This window comes from Gossypium hirsutum, chromosome D11 (assembly GCF_007990345.1).
Source record: "Gossypium hirsutum isolate 1008001.06 chromosome D11, Gossypium_hirsutum_v2.1, whole genome shotgun sequence".
Classification (NCBI taxonomy): Eukaryota; Viridiplantae; Streptophyta; class Magnoliopsida; order Malvales; family Malvaceae; genus Gossypium; species Gossypium hirsutum.
Window position 1 is genome coordinate 53,367,400 of NC_053447.1, and position 20,529 is coordinate 53,387,928.

The 20,529-nt window shown below is 34.8% G+C and overlaps 1 non-coding gene across 1 annotated transcript; it reads right to left on the bottom strand.

Moving 5' to 3' along the window:
- Window positions 1-9,676: 9,676 nt before the first annotated feature.
- On the bottom strand, window positions 9,677-9,783 carry LOC121224039 (small nucleolar RNA R71). The gene has a single exon (XR_005921503.1). It is a non-coding gene; the product is annotated as a small nucleolar RNA R71 (small nucleolar RNA).
- Window positions 9,784-20,529: the final 10,746 nt, after the last annotated feature.

Sequence of the window (20,529 nt, forward strand, 5' to 3'; positions counted from 1 at the left end):
AATACTCCCATAGGGTAAAATGACTGAATACCCCCATAGGGTAAAATAACCGAAATACCCCTATAGGGTAAAATGATCGAAATACCTCCATAGGGTAAAATGACTGTTATACCCCTAGGAGATAAAATGACTGTTATGGCCTTATGTTATGTATGATTGATTTGCTCTATGATATGTATGACTATGATTGAGCATGACATTTTGCATACACGTATGATATTATGTCACAACATGTTGCATGGGGTTGGGTTGTTATATTGGGAGGAAGTGTACTGTACTGTTAAGGTCGCACGGGTCGTCCAAGACGACTGGGACCTACTGGTAGCTTTGCCACATATACTGTTACTGGCAGCTTTGTTGCGATACTGATACTGGCAGCTCTGCTGTGATGCTATTACTGGCAGCTTTGCTGCAATATTGGTGTGTTGGCTGGGTGGGTCGAATTTATCCCCACATGGTGTGCTGGTGGTACAGAGTGGTGTGTTGGCTGGATTGCGATGGGTTGCATTATTGCACTGCACTATTACTGTATTGGGCTAAGGCCTACACTGATTCTATATTGGGCTAAGGCCCACACTGTTATTGTATTAGGCTAAGGTCTATGCTGTTATTGTATTGGGCTAAGGCCCACACTGTACTGTCACTGAATAGGGCTCAGGCCTAGACTGTTACTGTATATTGTTTACTGAATGATTGATAGGGGATTACATACTGAGTTTTTGTAAACTCACTCTCACATTTTAACTATGCAGGTAATCCTCAGCTATAGACGATTCGATGCCGCGAGGGACTCGGAGGTGGCCACACAACTATTGCCATTTTACACATGCTTTTATTTAACGCTAAAGCTTGAGTTGGGTTTTGTTATGTAATAAGGTCATTTAAGTTTGTTAAATTTTAATTGGGCTTTTACTTGCTTATTTTAAACTGCTATTTTAGGAGAAGAAGTATTTTCAATATGATTACTATTTTTCAAAACATGAAACTTAAACTTAGAGTTTTCAAAGCTTCCGTGATTTTGAACAACCAGTTAAAACAACATCAGATAACAAGGTAAACGATTTGACTAGAAGATTTGTTAAATAATAAAGGGGTTTTTTAAACTTAGAAACGAATTTTACCAACGAGTCCAATTTTCGGAAGACACTTCAGTGTGACACGCCAGATTCGTCCATAACGTCTAGTTTGGGTTTGGGGTGTTACAACATGAACTTACTAGGAGCATTAGATGCGGTAAAATGCAAAGCTTTTTCCACAACACTTAAGGGGAGTTCCAAGGATTGGTACTTGCCTCTTTCGTAAGGTTCGGTTAAAAAATTCTCACAATTAGGACAAATGTTCCTAGGTAGATTCAGGGCCCACAGAAAAATTATGATATGCCCATGAGCCTTATATCTATGAAACAAATGGAGGGCGAGTCCCTTCAAGATTACATAAAGAGGTTCCACGGGGAGACCTTAAACACGAAAAACTTGGAGGACCAGTGGGCCATAGACTCCTTTATCATGAGGGTACAGAATGACTATGTACAATACTCTTTTACAGATAACAAACCATAGAGTCTGGTTGACCTCTACAAACGAGCTCACAAGTTTGCGGAAGTAGAGGAGATCAAGTGGACATCGTACACCACCTAAGGGAAGACAGACATGTGACAGCCCAAAACTGACCCTAGTCGGGAAGTGGTTTCGGGACTGCTATACCGAGTCACCAAAATGTTTGAATGTGATATTATTGTCTAAAATATGTGATTATGAATGTGTGGAAAATTTCAAGCTTCGATTTAGTCAATTGCATGTGAATTTAGTCCATAGGACTTATGTGAGAAAGTTGTAAAAAAATGTGATAGGGTAATTTACAAGGACCAATTTAAGCAAGGAGTGAAAATATTGACTTTGCATGTCAAATACCCCCTTTGTTTATACATAGTGGCCGGCCATGATGGAGCTTATATTAGACTATGTGGTAAATTTCCATGAAGTGGACATTAGTTTAAGTAAAAGAAAAGAAATGATAAAAGAAATATTAAGGATACTAAAAGAAAAAAAAAAGAAGAAGGAGAGAGGTTATCACCTTGTTCATCTTGGCCGGTTGTAGAGAGGAAGAGAGGAGGATAGCATTCGGTCATTTGAAACCTAAGGAAGGTTAGTCTTTTGTTTGGTTTTTGATAATTTTCACATTTTTGATATCATTGCTTTGTGTTCTTTAAACCCCATGGTTCAATTTTGTGAATTGATGATGATTTTGTGTTTTGCCATTGATGAGTGCTTGAGCTTTTTGATAGTTGTTGATGAAAAATGAAAGATATGTTAAAGATTAATATGTTTTGTGTTGAAGTTTTTGGTGATTTTGAGTAGTTAGGGCTAAATTACAAAAATAAATTTTTGAAGGACTCAAAGGTGGAATAAATGAAATGTATGGACTTATATGGGTACTAGGAAGATTCGGCCCTTAAGGAGTGTGACCAAATTTTTGTGTATTTGGTGTTTTGTGGAATAAGGACTAAATTGTGAAAGTGCGAAATATTAGGGGTAAAAATGTAATTTACCCATTTATGCGTTATTAGACTAAATTGAATGAAAATATGTTAAAACGAGATTTATTTGAATATGTTAAGATCAAGAAACCAAGAAACTGGATTTAGATCGGGGAAAATCGAAAGTAGTTGAGTAGCCGATCAATTAGTCGACGACATCCGAAGAAAGTTATAAGCAATTAGATATTAAAATTTCGGAATAAATGTTAGTTATATATGCTGAAATGGAAATATGGTAAATGTATATATAGCTGAATATGATATGGGTGAATTATATGTTAAATTAAGGCTTGGTAAGCTAGCTAGTAAGGTGAAATGCTAATGTTAGTATTTGATTTGGTAATAATCTGTTTGGGGACAGCAGCAGTAAGGTGATTTTGGAAAATCGCCATAAATTGTAGGAGTTGAATTAGAAGCTGAGTGAATTATGTCATTAAAGCTTGAAGAGTCTATTTCTTACAAAAGAAACTATAAAAACAAAAGAGTTACCGATCTTGAGATATTTGAAGTATTGTGGGGCTGAGTCAAAATGACTGCTGGATTCCCTGTTCTGTTTTTAGAAAATCATTATAAATTGTACAAAAATGATTATAAGATAAAATTTATATGCTTAGACTCCTTAATGAGTCTAGTTTCTAATGAGATCAAATACAACACATTTTGAATTCTGTCAAGTGAGAAATTGGATTCGTAGTGAAGAGTGGTCAGAATAGTCAAACAGTGAAACAGGGGAAACTTTAAGAAAAATCTGGTATTGATTGGCCAAGCCTAAAATTCTGAAAATTTTATGGATGGAAGATATACGAGTCTATATTCAGGGAAAATTAACGGCAAGTGATTTGGAGTTTAGTAGCTCCAGTTATAAATAATTTAGTAACTACTGCTTAGGAAAACAGCTCGTAGTGAATATGTGATTTTGTTGTAAACATTAATGAAAGTTTGCCGATGAATTATTTATTGATTATTATAAAGCTTACTATAATCTATGTGTGTGAAAGTCGGATCAATATATATATTATTCTGAAAGTAATACTTGAATAGTCGATTAATGACTATTTTAAATTTTGTTGAACTTAAGCTCAAGAGCAAAGGGGAACTAGATCCGATAAAGGGAAGGAAAAAGTAATTGAATAGCCATTGAAGTCGTTCGACGACATTTGAGGTAAGTCTTCGAGTAATGACCCTACTTGAATTATATTGAAATGAATAGTCATACTATGACGGATAGTCGAATGTGCTTAGAGATTATGTTATAAAGCCAATTGAAATCATGCTCTTTGTGTGTGGCTACTGAGCCGAAATTTGAAAGGTTTAATAAATGTTTTGTGTTTGAGCCTTAGTAACGAAGAAATGATATGGATGTGTTATGATTATTGATATATGTGTGCATGAGCATTGGAATATATCCGGGCTAAGACCCGAAGGCAATTATGCAAGTTGATATATCCGGGCTAAGACCCGAAGGCAATTATGCGAGTTGATATACCCGGGCTAAGACCCGAAGGCAATTATGCGAGTTGATATATCCGGGCTAAGACCCGAAGGCAATTATGCGAGTTGATATATCCGGGCTATGACCCGAAGGCAATTATGCGAGATGATATATCCGGGCTAAGACCCGAAGGCAATTATGCAAGTTGATATGTCCGGGTTAAGACCCGAAGGCAAATGTGTTTGCGGCTATATTCGGTTAAATACCGAAGAAACTTGGGTTTGAATGTGAGCGTTTTGTGCTGTAACTAATTCAATAAATATGCTCGACCAACCCGAACGATAAGGTATGTTTGCATGTGCATTGGAAAAGTCGATTCGTTTTAAATAGTATTCGTGCGATCGGCTAACGAACTTTCGGCTTTTAGAAAGGTTGATACCTTGTGTATATATGTTGATGAAGTGTGAAGTAAGTATGATTATGAGAATGTGTGTTAATAAAGTGACTTAGTTAGCTATGTGAATGTAATACTGTAGTCAAAGCCGATTTCATTACTTGAGACTTACTAAGCTTAAAATGCTTACCCTGTTGCTTTGGCTCTCTGTTTTATAGATTTTGTTCGTTAGCTATCGGATTCGGGATCAGCGAAGTCGAAGTCATCTACACTATCAAAGCTCTTTTGGTACTCTTTAGTTGAACTCTGGATATGGCATGTATAGGATACCCCCTGTTGTTTAAGTTCTTTTTGTGATGTATGTGTGTAAAGCCATGCGAAAATGGCTCGTAGAAGTGGAGTATGGCATTAGACCATTTGTGTTTATGTATGTATATATGGTTTCACGATGTGACTATGGTTTGAAATGGAAGCGTTGGGCTAATGATCAGCCATTGGAATGGCTAAATATGATCACATGTGGACCTATGTATGGCAAAACCCTAGTTGGTCCATGGTAACCACAAAATAGGTAAAGTTTACCTTGAAAACAGATGCTGACAGCAACAGTGGTGTAGATTTGAAAAATCACAAAAATTCGTAGGAGTGGAATTAAATAGTGAATAAATTATGTAATCGAACCTTGATGGACCTACTTTCATATGGAAGTAACGAAACAATCATATGAACAGTACAGTAAGAGATATTCGGGTTCTTGTGGAACGGGGCCAGAACAGTTTCTGGATTCCCTGTTCCGCCTTTGGAAATTCACTATAAATGGACCAGAGATAATTAGGGGTCATACCATATATGCATGGATTCCTCTCTGAGTCTAGTTTCCATAGAAACAAACAGCATCAGTATTGAAGCTCTGTGCAGAGAGATATCCAAGTCGTAATGGGAAGAGGTCAGTGTAGTCGACCCCTGTAACATGGGAGACTTTGACTAATAAACTGTACTAATTGGCCCGACCAAAAATTCTAGAAAAAAATACATAGGTGGGACATGAGTCTAGTTTCAGGGAAAAATCACAAAACTGATTTTCGAGTTGTGAAACTCAAGATACGATTTTTGAAGCGACTAGTACTCAGACTGGGCAGCGTCTGGAAAAATTTTAAAAGTCTGTCAACACCTCGTATTCGACTCCGGTGACGGACTCGGGTTCGGGGTGTTACAAGACAGTTCAAAAATAAGGAGTAACCTCGCAGCAGGCAAGGCCCCCTAGCCAATCACTACAAGTAAGAAGTGACAGGCCATTGAGGAATTAACCATGAGGTGATATAATTAGAGCTCCTAAAAGACCTTAGCAAGACCACGCCAGAAAATACGTTTCTCAAGAAAGGTTTAAAGCTTACACTTCTTTGAGTGCCACCCGTACCTACATTCTTAACCAAGTTAGAAGCCTTGGAATCTTACCCAAGCCACTTCTGATGAGGAGCATGGGAGAAGGATGAACTCAAGAGACTAATGTGCTTATCATGACAACATGGGGCATAAAATTGAGGATTTTTTCACATTGAAAGATGCTATAGAATGAGCAGTCTGAAATGGCGAGCTCATAGAATACATAAATTGGAGTGGCTCCCAATAGGGTTACAGCTCGCGTGAGAATCCCAAGGGCAAGCAAAAAGTCAAAGGCACCATCCATGTGATTGTAGGCACAAACGAAGATTGGGCAAGCTCTAATACGAAGAGGAGGGCACACATGAGAAGTGTGATGTTAGCCAATGCTCTTAAGAGGTCTCGACAGCAGGAAAAATAGAATGTTGAGTTTGGTAGTGATGACGAAGAATTGGTCCAAGATGAGAAAGTAAACGATTTGATGGTGGTTTCAGCAACAGACACGGGTTTTGAAGTTAAAAGAATACTCTTGGATAGTGGAAGCGCAGTGAAAGTGCTATCTTGGGGTGCGTATCGAAAGATGGGACTAAAGTAACATGCATTGTCTAAGACTAGTCCGTTGTATGGTTTTGCAAACCATTTCGTTGAGGTGAAAGTATCAATCACTTTGACAGTCACCTTAGGGGATGACGAGCATACAACCATAGAATATGTTCAGTTCCACATGGTAGACCACCTAATGGCATACAACACCATCTTCAGAAGACAGGATAATGAGGATGGCAAAGATGGTGATTACAATGTTTTGTATGAAAATTAAGTTTCCACAAAGACTGGAGTTAGATTTCTGGAAACTGATCAGTGAACTGCGAGGCACTGCCATATGTTGTCTGTCAAACAGGCAAGAGAGCCTAAAGCTAAAGGAAAAAGTTAGCAGGGGGTTGAATTGGTGAGCCAAGTTCTTGATTTAGATAGTGTAGACATGAGAGATGAACATAAGAGAAAAAAAACCTGAAGCTACAGAACATACTAAGACTCTATAGTTATTTTGTGATAACAAGGAAAAAACTGTTAAAATGTCATCAGCTTTGGAAGAAGAAGAAAAGAATATGTTGATCCAATGTTTGAGGAAGAACTCAGATGTTTTTGCTTAGTCCGCAGCAGAGATGCTGGTTGTGGACCCCTAAGTAATTGTGTATAATCTAAACATACTCCCGAAGGCGAAGTTGGTAAAATAGAAAGAAGGAAGTTCACACCACAAGTGGTGAAAGCTATGAGACAGGAAGTAACTAAGTTACTATCAGTAGGATTCATTAGAGAGGTAGAATATCTGGATCGAGTTTCGAATGTTGTAATGGTGAAGAAGGCAAATGACAAATGGAGAATGTGCATTGACTTCACCAACCTCAACAAAGCATGTCCTAAGGACAGTTTTACCCTACCATCAATTGATCAATTGGTGGACGCCTCTGCAGCCACAAGTCCATGAGCTTCATGGACATTTTCTCGAGATACAATTAGATTCTATTGGATCGAGGAGACCAAGAAAAGACAACCTTCATCACCAAGAAAGGACATTTTTGTTATCAGGTTATGCCATTTGGGCTAAAGAATGCAGGAGCAACCTATTAGAAACTCGTAAATAGGATATTCAAGAACTAGATAGGTTGCGAACACGAGGTCTACGTGGAAGACATGTTAGTAGATAGTAGGTTGATGGGGATGGAAACACAAAAATATATAGACTTTTTCAGCACCTTTTGAGTCTTAATTCGTGTAATTTCGTAGTATTTTTATAATTAATTTTCCAACCATGGAATGTCCAAAAATATGTATTAAAAATATTTTATAATTAATTTTAATCCAATAATAATTGGGTTAAAAATTAATATAAAGTTTGAAGGAGAAAGCAGACCTAGTTGTGCTAAGTAAATAGGATTGATCTACCAAGCAAATGGGCAGCCCAAAACCATCCCTATACCTGATCCAATCAGCTTATTTGGTTGGTTTTTTAATTGAAAAACAACCCTTAAAGTTTCCTTAAATTCTGTTCAGGCCCCTCAACTTTTCATACCTTCCACCTTTTACCCCAAGCTAAAAATGGAAAGTTTGAGCCATTCATTCCCACCTATAAATACCCATATTTCCTTCCTCTTTCACACATCATTCATTTCCACACATCTCTCTCTCTCTTTCACTCACTTTCTCTTATTTGTTTTTCCCATTTTCTTGTCCATTTCCCTTGCCGGTTTCCCTCTTGAAAAAGATCCTTCTTCCACCTAGGAATAGTAGCATTCAATTGTTCATAGAGGCCTCAGTTCAATAGAATAAGCAGAGAAGAAGAGGAACACACTAGTTTGGCTTGAGAGAAATACTAGATTTGCTTCCTAGTTCCCTTCTCTTTAAATTTCTTGTTATGTAGTGATTATGAATATGAATAATTGTTGTGTTCTTTTTCTTGTTCTGATTAAAATGAATGAAATTAGTTTATGTTCGATTGATTTCATTCTATGCACTTGAATTATTAAAATCACGTTTGTGTTGTTATAGGCCTTGGTAAGTTGTTCAATTAAATAAAATCATGCTTATGTTATACTTGCATTATAAAATGTAACGTAACGAATGAATTAATTATTAAACATATTGAAATTTTAATCAATTGAAAAAATATTTAATTTGTACATGTTTAATCTTCTAAGGTAGCTGAGGGTTAAATTAGTGAATATATTAAACGGTACATTAGCCTTTCATAACTTGCAAGATTATTCTGATTAAACTGTTTTAATATAGAAATATATTGTTATCTCACTTAATATTATATGTGCTTATAAAGATTGATTAATTTTTTGGATTGACATTGAAAAATCATCAAGAGATTGGTTGATTTAGTAAGTATGTAGTTAACACATTACCAAGTTGCCGTGAAAATATTCGTAACAACATGAACATGGTTTTAGTAATTCTAAGTTAAGGAATGTAATTGATCTAACACAATTATTTCATATTGATTAAAACTCATCCTTTTGAAATCGTGCATTGGAATTTTTACTTTTTATTTCTATTACTTAGTTAAACTTTTAGTTTTTAAATCACTTCTTCAAAACAACATATTTTTCCCATCACCAAAGTGTTTAATTTGCATTTCATAAATATTTTTCTTTCACAATCCTTGTGGGTACGATAACTCGACATTTACTTGTCACTTTATTACTTGATACGATTGTGTGCACTTGCACATTTTTGTCTTTCCAAGTTTTTGGCACCATTTCTGGGGACTGTTTTAAAAGACATTATTTGTGAAATTGTTAATTTTGCATTTTGGTCTTTTTTTCTGTTAAATTTTAATTCCATTATTTATTTTGTGTTTGTTTCAGGTGTTATGAGTATTGACCAAATTATTGACTTGCTCCCTATAGACCTTGAAATTGAAAGGACTTTCAGACAAAGGAGAAGACAAGCGAACTGAAGAAGGATCGGAGAGATGAATTTCGAAAATCAAAACCAAAATCAAGGAGGAGCATTCGCTTATAATACTCACAATCCAATCATTGTTGTCGATGATAGAAACTGCACCATTCAACAATATGTCATTATTCTCTTCAGCAAGCTCAATCTGAGTATTTTGAGACCCAAAATTGAGGCACCGCAATTCGAGCTAAAGCCAGTCATGTTCCAAATGTTGCAAAATATGAATCAATTTAGTGGGATGCCTACTGAAGATCCAGATCTTCATTTTCGACTATTCATGGAAGTGAGTGACTCATTTAAACTGGTAGGGGAGACCTAGGATGCCTCGAGACTGAGATTATTTCCATACTCCTTAAAAGATAGCGCACGAGCATGGTTGAACTCCCTACCGTCAGGTTCTATAACTACATGGCAAGAGTTGGTTGAATGTTACTTAATGAAATACTTTCCTCCATCTCTGACCGCCAAGCTCCGAAATGAAATCACTCCATTTCAGCAACTTGACAAAGAATCTTTATATAAGGCAAGGGAGAGGTTTAATGAGTTATTACTAAAGTGCCCTCATCATGGCATTCTTTACTACATTCAAATAGAGACTTTCTATATTGGTCTCAATATTCATACTAGAATAATGGTGGATGCTTCTGCAAATGGAGCCCTTCTTTCTAAGTCTTATTGTAATACCCTATTTTGCCTCGGGTCAAAAGCGCCCAAATTACAAACGGGCCTATGAGGCCCAAACCAAACAGAGGCCCAAAATTAACTAAGCCCAAAACAATAGTCAGAAACCCTAGGGTTTCTAAGGAAATCTTCAAAGCGCCGCAGCCTAGCCAGCACTAGCCGCATCCCCGATCGTACCTGCACAACAAGAAAAGAAACAAGACAGAATATGACAAGAAAATCTTTGAAATCACGAATCAAGCAAGATACTAGAAGATTTCTTTTTTACCTTTCTTGTTTCATGATTACTATAGAAGCAAACTCAAAACATTGTAAAAAGGGGGGGAGAGAACATATATGAAATAAAGAAAATAGAATCAAGGATTAAAAGGTGAATCGCATCTGTTATGATCTATTTTCTATTTTTGTTTCATTTATTTTCTATTTTTTTATTTACAAACAACAACAGAAAAGGAGAGAAGGAAAATATTGTATTGAAGGATATTAAAACTCACCAAAAAATCAGAATACGATTTTGGGAAGGTTTTTTTTCATTTTTCAAGTCTCCTCTCTGTTTTGGTCGCTATTTCATGTTTTTTTTACAATAAAAAGAAAAGAGGGAAAGGCTTACCTTTGTCCTCGAATCTGCTAAGAGGGGTTTAAAAAAACAGCTTGGCGTGCCTCCAATCACCGATTGTGGTGGAGCCGTGACGGAAGAGTGGTGAAACGGCGGCAGCTGAGACAGGGTGTAAAACTCTAGCAGACAGAATAAGGAGTTTTGAGTTTTTATTTATTTTGTTTGTTTGGCTGCAAATGAGGTTTCTTAAAAAAGGGGGGGTTAAAATAAGACACCAAAATGATGTCGCTTTACTAAGGCAGATCCGCGCTTTGACCCGACTCGAAAGTAGGGTCTGCGCGTTCTGGCTTTAAATGGGGAATTTGCGTAATTAGACCCCCCTTTTTGCGACGCGCTTTAATCAAACCCATTTTTTAATTTGGCCCAAATATTTTACCTGTGTGGCATTTTAGTCCACATCGCTGCGCACCGTTTTGGGGAGGCGGATTATTTCTGATTTGGCCCCCCATGTAATCCGCGTGTCGCGATTTGACCCACCATTTTGCTTAATTTTCATTTATTTCTTGTTTTAGTTTTATTGATTATTTAGTCCGTTTTACAATTTTTTTTCTTATTATTATTATTATTATTATTATTATTTCCATGTACATTCATACATATTTTTTTATAATGTATACGTGCATATATGTTTTAAATTTTTGTAGAAGATATACATGTACATATTTTACTTATATTTTTTTATTATTTTATCTTCATAATTTTTATATACATGTATATACATATACATTTATATACATTTTCCTTATTTTATAATCTATGCACATATACATGTATTTTTTTATAATATATATACATATTTGTTTTAGAAATTATTATAAGTTTTTTTGTTTTATATATTTCATTCCTCTACTTTTTTATATGTATACTTATATATATGTTTTAATATATACATATACATATTTTCAAATTTACTTATATATATTGTACTTATATATACGTATTTTGTACATACATATACATATATAATTCATATTAAAGTATTTGTTTTATGTTGTATATTAACATTTTATCTTTTTTTAAAAGAAAATATATTTGGTTTTATCAAGGCATTAGAACTATTTTTGTTCGAAGGCTTCGAAAACAAAGGCAATACTCGAATTTAGAATCTTCGAAAAGATTGAGCCCTAACGTATTGGGTTCCAATCTTCTTCATTGAATTTAATTATCGAGAATGCTCTTTAATCAAACAAAATAAAAGCTTGTTGTAGGGAATTTAATATGTTGTGTCCTAATGCATTGGATGTGACGTGTTGATTTCTCGAGACAAAGATTTTTTAAAAAAATTAATAAAGGAAATATTCAATGTTTAGGATTTTGGAAAATGGTGCCCTAATGTATTGGGTTGCGATTTCTTCATAAATATTAAGCAATTGAATATTCTTTTAAATTTTATTGCCCGAGTCTTTTGGACAAACTCATTTTTGAAGAAATAAAATATCATGCCCTAACGCATTGGGTGTGAAATTTTCTTCTCCAAAATGAAAGAGTCTTAATGAATAACTTAATTTAATTAAGGATCATATTTTTAACTTTCGACATTAAGACATTAATTAATCAATTTGGTATCGATTTTTGGGCGTTACGAGTGTGCTAATCCTTCCTCGTACGTAACTGACTCTCGAACCTATTTTTCTGAAACTTGTAGACCAAAGTCGTTTTTTAGGTGATCCAACACACCTTAATAAAAATATTGGTGGCGACTCCAATTTTCATCGACAACTAATTTTTGTTTTTTTCAAAATAAAAATGGCTTTGACACTTATAACTATGCTTACTAGATTATTGAAAGAATTGTTAGTAATAACTATCAGTGGCCAACCAACAGAGCAGCCTTAGAAAGACGAGTAGCAGGAGTACATGAAGCGGACACACTTACTTCTTTGGCAGCCTAGGTATCCTCTATGTCTTCTATACTTAAGAACATAACTGTTAATGGTTTCAATGGTAATCTGACAGGTCAGTGGTCAAACCAATTCGAGAATACTTCTTGTGAATATGGTGGAGATGGTCATTTCTTTGAAAAATGCCCATCGAATCAAAAGTCAAAATATTTTATGGGAATCATAATCAGAATGGTCTACAATCAAATTCTTACAACTCTTCATGGTAAAATCATCCAATTTCTCTATGGAATAATAAATGGGCCAACCATAGCGACTCTTCTGTGCCATTTCAACCAAATCATACGCCAGAATATTCTCAACAAGTGCAACAACCCCCACCAACTGAATCTTCAAGTGATCTTGAGAATCTGTTGAAGGCATACATAGTTAAGAATGATGTCACTTTAAGAAATCTGGAGAATCAAATGGGTCAGGTAACCAATGAACTTTGAAATAAACCCCGAGGAGCTTTGCCCAACGATACTGAAAATCCAAGAATTTCGAGCACAAAACATTGCAAAGCGGTCACTTTTCCAAGTGGAAAGACATTGGAGCCCAATGTGGTTGAGGTTCAAAATGAGCCTGTTGTAGCTCAAGAAAAAGAGGAAGTTCAACCGAGTGTTGAAACTCCTATTCAACAGAAGTTAGATTCGATGATCCTTGATGAGGTAAAATTTAAAACAGTTAGTTCTCATTATCTAACTTCCTTGTCGGATGCAGAAAAATTTCCACAAAAGGGTTGTCCGATTAAAGCTAAGATTCCACCACTGCCATATCTTCAATGATTCCAGAAGCAACAAAAAGATACTCAGTTGAAAGAAATCTTTGATGGCGAGGTGACTTTAATGGCTTCGATGCTGCTAAATCCCTATATATAGTTTAAGACTGCTCTGCTATTTCCAAGATAGAATCTTTGGCTTCTACATAGTTGGAGAATTCTTTAAACGGTCCATTAGAACATATTCTACTGAATGATTCGCCAAGTGATGATGAAGAAAAGGAATGCTTAGATTGGTTAGAAGCTAATTTGAAGGAATTCACTCAAGAAGTTCCATTCGAATCATTAGAGTTATCATCTCAGGAGTATATACAACCAAAGTCATTGATTGAAGAGCCAGCTGAATTCAAACTGAAGATTTTGTCTCCTCATTTGAAATATAACTATTTGGGTCTGTCTTCAACTTTACCTATCATTATTTCAGTTGAGTTCACCAAAAATCAAGAAAAAGAGGCACTTGTGATTTTAGAAAGGCACAAAAAGGGTGCTGGATGGATTATTTCATATATTCGAGTCTCAATTTGGAGGATTTGTAGGAATTATAGGAAGTTAAACAAGGCCACCAGAAAAGATCATTTTGGGTATTCTTTCCTTAATAAGATGTTGGACAAATTTGATAGGAAAGAATGTGATTACTTCCTAGACGGTTATGGTTGGTATGAAAAATGGTCATTTGACACCACCATGGTCAATGATGATTCTGAATAAAATGGAATGAGTTCTTTTCACTTTCTCTATCGTTATTTTATATTTTTAGTTTTTTTTCTCATTTGAATAAAATGGTAGACTTAGACAAAATTTTCTTTAGGTTATTACATTAATTAAAATTTTGTCTAGGAGATTGTGACTTAAGCGGGACCATCTGTGACACCTCTAATCTTTCTGGGGAGTTTAATTTAATGTAATTTTTTGAAAAATATTTTTCTAAATAGCCCGAAGAATTTAAGTATTTGTTTTGTTAAATAAATGGTCAACTTTTAAACCAGACACTAATTTATTTGAGCTTTTTTCTTAGTTTACTTTCAGTACAGGAGCTTAGGATCCAAAAAGGAGCTTCTATTGGGCTTAAGACACTGCTAGGAAGGGAAATATTAAACCTTTTTCTACTCAAACCTATAGCCCTTACCTTGTTTCATCGCCACTCCCAATTATCCCAATAGTGCATCTAACTTAACCCCTTAACGTTGCAGCCCTTAACTCCCTAACTCACCACCCCGAACGTCTTTATTCGAAGTCACCAACTACCGCACCTAAATTGTCCTTAAAACTGTCACCCCTTTCAACTCTAAAACTTACCATCAGCTACTCAACCACCTGCCCAAAACTGAAACCACCCTTAACATATTTTTTAAGTTTGACGCCGAGAGTCCCTTCATCTAGCACAATTTGACAAAGTGAACAGTTTGATATAATGGCTATGCTACAACACATGCAATTGCAGCAACAAGCTTACTGGAGATACTAAAAATTATGAGATGACTCAATTAGAAATGCATTTAAAATATATATTTCATAACTTGTTTGTTTTTGTGCTTGAATTTCCAGGCTTTATCCTCAAACCATAAACTCCAATGTTGAGGAAGGAACGAGGCGATCATATTCAGAAAGGACTGCAAATAAATAAAAAGGAGGGATCTTGTTTTTACTTTATATTACTTTTTAGGATATTTTAAGTTTTTAGTTTTAAGCTCTTTTAGGAATTTATTTCTTGCATAATAAAATAAGAGGTCGAAATCATTAATAAAATTGAGCAATTTACAAAATAAGAAGTGTGGCAATAGATATGTAAATGTCTAGGATTGGATCTATCTAGGAAGAGCTTGGTATTTAAGTAGTCAAACTTGACTCTCCCATCCTTTTTTTGGGGATCCTACCTAGTGCACAGTATCTATTTCACTTCTATATTTTCATTTTCTCTATTTTTTTAACAATGGGGACATTGTTCATCTTAAGTAGGGAGACCAAAAATTGAATTTTTTTTTCAAGATACATTTTTCTTATTATTATGATAAGTTATATTTTGCTCAAAAATTGGAAATTTTTGTTAATTATGCGAAACTTTAGTATAAATAAAGTTTTATTATCTCAATGATTGTTATGTTAGTTGAATTATGAAATGTTACTTTTAAAGAAGTTTGTAAATTGTACCATAAAATTTTTAATTCCTTAGGTGAGCTAGGCATGCATGAAAGTTTAAGTCTTTAGAATTGACTTAGTAATTTCTTGAGGCGAAATACTAAGAAGTATGGAATTTTGAAAATGACTTAGGCAAACTTTTGTTTGGACTATTTGAGCCTTTCAAGCCAACTTTGAGACTATATGACCTAATTTTATTTGAACCATTGCAATATTAAGCCATCAGTTCTCTCATAATTATCTCTAAATTGTCCTACATACTAGACTCAGTCTATCAAAAATATTCTCTGAAAATAAGTTTGGAGGAGTTGAAGAGAAGTATCAAATGCTCAAAAAAATATTGTAGTACATATAATCATATGCTCAAGAAAAAAAGAAAAAGAAAAGAAAAGAAAGAAAAAAAGAGAGCATGTGTGAACTCAATTGCAAAATGAGTTGGTGAATTGGAAGGTATTTATTCCGAAGGTCTGATACAAGCTGAGTCTAAGGGTTTTAGCCTAAATTTATCTATCTTTTATTTGCCCCTAGCCTCGTCACGTTACAACACATTTAAAAGACCTTTCAATTAAGATTTTTGTGTTGCCTACATTAGTGGAGAGAAATTGCTAAGTTCAACATATGACGATATAAATTAAAATTAGTGATTGTGGTTTAGTCTTAAATGAGGGAATAAAAATTAGTTGGTAGGAATTTAACATATCTTTATTGAGAAATAATTTAGTATATTCTTTATATCATAATGATAATTGAGATTAATTTGAATAATATGTATACTTGAGTTGCATAATCTCAAAATTCTTATTCTTGAGCATAATTATACTAAACTCATAATTATGGGAGGAATGTTTTCTGTAGAAGTGTTTCAAAGGTAATTTCGAGAAATTCTTTTACAATTTGTGAATTACTCGGGATGAGCAATAAATTAAGTTTGGGGGTGTAGAAACACAAAAATATATAGACTTTTTCAGCACCTTTTGAGCCCTAATTCGTATAGTTTCGTAGTATTTTTTTGTCGAAATTCATAATTTAATTATAAAATAATTAATTTGAACTTAAATTATTAAAAATTTGAATTTTAATTAATTTTATAATAAATTTACACAAATTTGGTTTATTTTCGATAGTTTTGCAGAAATGGTGAAAATTGACTCGGTAGACACCTCAAGATGCTTGAATCATTGGGGCAATGTTGTGCATCAAGTGATCAAGAGCAAGGCTAATAATATTTTCCAACCATGGACAGTCAAAAAATATGTATTAAAAATATTTTATGATTACTTTTGATCCAATATTAATTAGGTTAAAAATTAATATAAAGTCTAAAGAAGAAATGAGGCTTAGTTGTGCTAAGTAAAGAAGACTGATCTACCAAGGAAATGGGCAGCCAAAAACCGTCCCTATAGCTGATCCAATCAGCTTATTTAGCTGATTTTATTAATTGAAAAATATCTCTTGAAGTTTCCTTAAATTTCGTTCAAGCCCTCCACTTTTCATGCCTTCAACATTTTGCCCCAAGCTAAAAATAATAAGTTTTGAGCCATTCAAACTTGCACCATGCAGGGCCGACCAAGAGAAGAGGAGAGGCTGAAATTTATTTTCTATTTTTAGTAGTCATTCCCACTTATAAATACCCCTCTTCACTTCATCATTTTACACGCAATTCATTCCCACACATCTCTCTCTCTCTTTCACCCACTTTCTATTATTTGTTTTTTCCATTTTCTTGTCCATTTCCCTTGCCGATTTTCTCTTGAAAAAGATCCTTCTTCCACCTAGGAATAGCAGTATTAAATTTTTTGTAGAATCCTTGGTTCAATAGAATAAGTAGAGAAGAAGAGGAACACACTAGTTTGGCTTTAGAGAAATACTGGATTTGCTTCCTAGTTCCCTTCTCTTTAATTTTCTTGTTATGTTGTGATTATGAATATGAATAATTGTTATGTTATTGTTCTTGTTCTAATTAAAATGGCTAAAATTAATTCATCTTAGATTGATTTCATTCTATCCACTTGAATTATTAAAATCATGTTTGTGTTGTTATAGGCCTTGGTAAGTTGTTCAATTAAATAAAATCATGTTTATGTTATACTTGCATTATAAAATGTAAGGTAACGAATGAATTAATTATTAAACATATTGAAATTGTAATCAATTGACAAAATATTTAATTGGTACATGTTTAATCTTCTAAGGTAGCTGAGGGTTAAAATAGCGATGATATTAAACGATACATTAGCCTTGCATAACTTGCAAGATTATTGTGATTAAACAGTTTCAATATAGAAATATATTGTTACCTCACTTAATCTTATATGTGCTTATGAAGATTGATTAATTATTTGAATTGACATTGAAAAATGTTCAAAGGATTGGTTTATTTAGTAAATATGTATTTGCAATAATTAACACATTACCAAGTTGCCGTGAAAATATTCGTAATAACATGAACATGGGTTTAGTAATTATAAGTTAAGGAATGTAATCGATCTAACACAAATATATCATATTGATTAAAACTCATCTTTTAAAATCGTGCATTAGAATTTTTACTTTTTATTTTGTTACTTAGTTAAATTTTTAGTTTTTAAACCACTTCTTCAAAACAATGTATTTTTCCCATCACCAAAGTTTTTATTTTACATTTCATAATTAATTTTATTTTACAGTTTCTGTGGGTACGATAACAGGACATTTACTTGTCACTTTATTACTTGATACGATTGTGTACACTTGCACATTTCTGTCAATCCAGGGGGAACATGTGCGAAGCCTATCAGAGACATTCGCAGTCATAATGGCTCACAATATAAAGCTGAACCCCCGAGAAGTGTGCCTTTGGAGTGCAAACTGGTAGGTTTTTTGACTTAATGATCTCAAAAATGGGGTGTAACGCCCCAAAACCCGACCTAGAAGTTTAGACCGAATCCCGGAGGCCACATTGATCACCGAAGTGATCTGAAAACAATTTTAAAAAATGAGTTGTTAAAATATCATATGAACACAATTTGCTAAAAACGAATTAAATCGTTTATCCCTTTAGGATTCAAAACAACGAAATTAAATTACGTCAAAAGCATTCAGAAATAACGATCTGCAGGTTCTAAATTTTAGCCTAAGGAAAACAATTTACGAAAACCCAAATTAGAATTGTACCACAGTCCCGATAGATTTTTTTTACAGTCTAAAAAAGTTCACAAATTAAAGTATTCGAAGAAACATTTTCCTAGCCTAATTTAAAATGCATCACTCCAAGACCTCCGACATGCCAAGTCCAACTACAGAAAATGAGAATACCTAAAAAGGGGAAAACTAAGGGGTGAGCTACACGAGCTTAGTATGAGTCTAAATCGAAAGTCAATAGCAAGTGATTAAAACTCAAACCAATATACGGTCTACCATGAAAACTTGATCAAATGGTCAGACATACAAAAATTCATTTCGTCATACAAATTGCGTTTACAAAATTGCAAACACACACAATACTTAGTCACTCAAGATTGAGTTTATTAGCGAATACAAGTCATTAGAAGTACCCCAACATTCAAAATAACAACATGTAAACAAATGCAGTCAGTATGTAACAAGTTAGAAGATAATCCCACCCATCCAGCCAAACATCTCTCCGACCACCCTGCACACCACATATGAGCTAGTCAAGCTCAACCAACCATGCACACTACAAAGGACCTCAAAAGATCCATCCAACCCTACACACAACATGTGTGGAACTAAGCCACTCAAATTACAATATGCAGCTGAGCTGACATATGTATCGTACTGTGCGATAAACCGCTGTACATGTGTAATGCAATTGAAACTGCCGAATTAGATCAAACTTCTTTCTCTTCGCAACCAAACCCAAAATTTTATGCATATGCATTTATGCAAACAGGCTTAGAGAATCAATGTGCACAACTTAGAGACAATCACATATTAGTCAAGCAGAATCAGAGGTGCGCATATCCAAACGACCAGGTTCAGAATCAGATATCACGGTACTTAATTACTAGGCAATATCACTTACACAAATAAATAAGTTAGTGTTATGATTACTAGCAACACGTATGGCCGATCCAAAATAGTCTCAACCACCTTTACTAAGACCTAGCTGAGTGTCGGAACACATAAACTCACAAACAGATCAAAAATCTAACACAAAACACTTATTTGCAAAAAAGAACCACACGGCTGTGTGCCTCGGTCGTATGGAAGTGCCTAGTTGTGTGGGGCTCTACACACCTATGCGAAGGAGACACGCTCGTGTGAAAGGAGGCACATGCCCGTGTGTCCGGGGAACATGGCTGTGTTGACAGCCCATGTAACTCTCTGTCCATTTGTGCTAAAATATGGTGTAGGGTAGACACGACCGTGTGGAAGTCTCACACGCCTATGTGCCCACGGGACACGACCATGTGTCCAAAACACACACCCGTGTGAAAATTAACTAAAATCCCCAAAATTAGCCACACGACCGTGTGGATCGCCTATGTGCAGCACACGCTCGTGTGGCCACCCGTGTGGTCATGAACCCCCCAAAACAGGTTGAAAATGTGAATTTTAATCTGTAAGGAAATCCCTAAGTACTAAGGGTTCAGAAACACACCTTAAAATGAAGCCCCAACCACCATGAACTGATCGTTTTGCCTATCCGAAACTAAACAAAAACCTCAATTGCAAACACAAACTATACTATAGGAATTCGATTAATCAATGTAACAAAATCAAAGCATTTCCTCTTTTAAAACAAAAAGAAACACTTGCTTGATCTCGACACCAGTCAAACGAAACACACAAGTTCAATCAATCAACTAGGACAACGACAAGACCCAAAATTGATTCGAAGAAGAAGAAGAAAAAATGTACAATAGGCCAGCAAAATCAACCCAAAAAGATTAGAAACGGAAAAAAAATAAAAATAAATGTGCGAGGGAAAAAGGGGAAAAGCACTAACGTGAGGAACAGGGAGAGAGAAAAAAAAACATGAAAATTATTCATGAAAATTATTTTGGCCCTATTTTAGTTAAAAATTAAATAAATATAAATAAGCAAATTTTTAAACTTGAAAACAAAACTAAAAATAAAATTGATACCCCTAAAACCCCCCACAAGGGTTCAAACACGAGACCTAGATGTATACTAACACTCAACCAACCACTAGACCAGCAGGCCCATTCTGACACTAAAACGTGGAAATTAACCCAATTGATCGACCTACTCAAAGACCC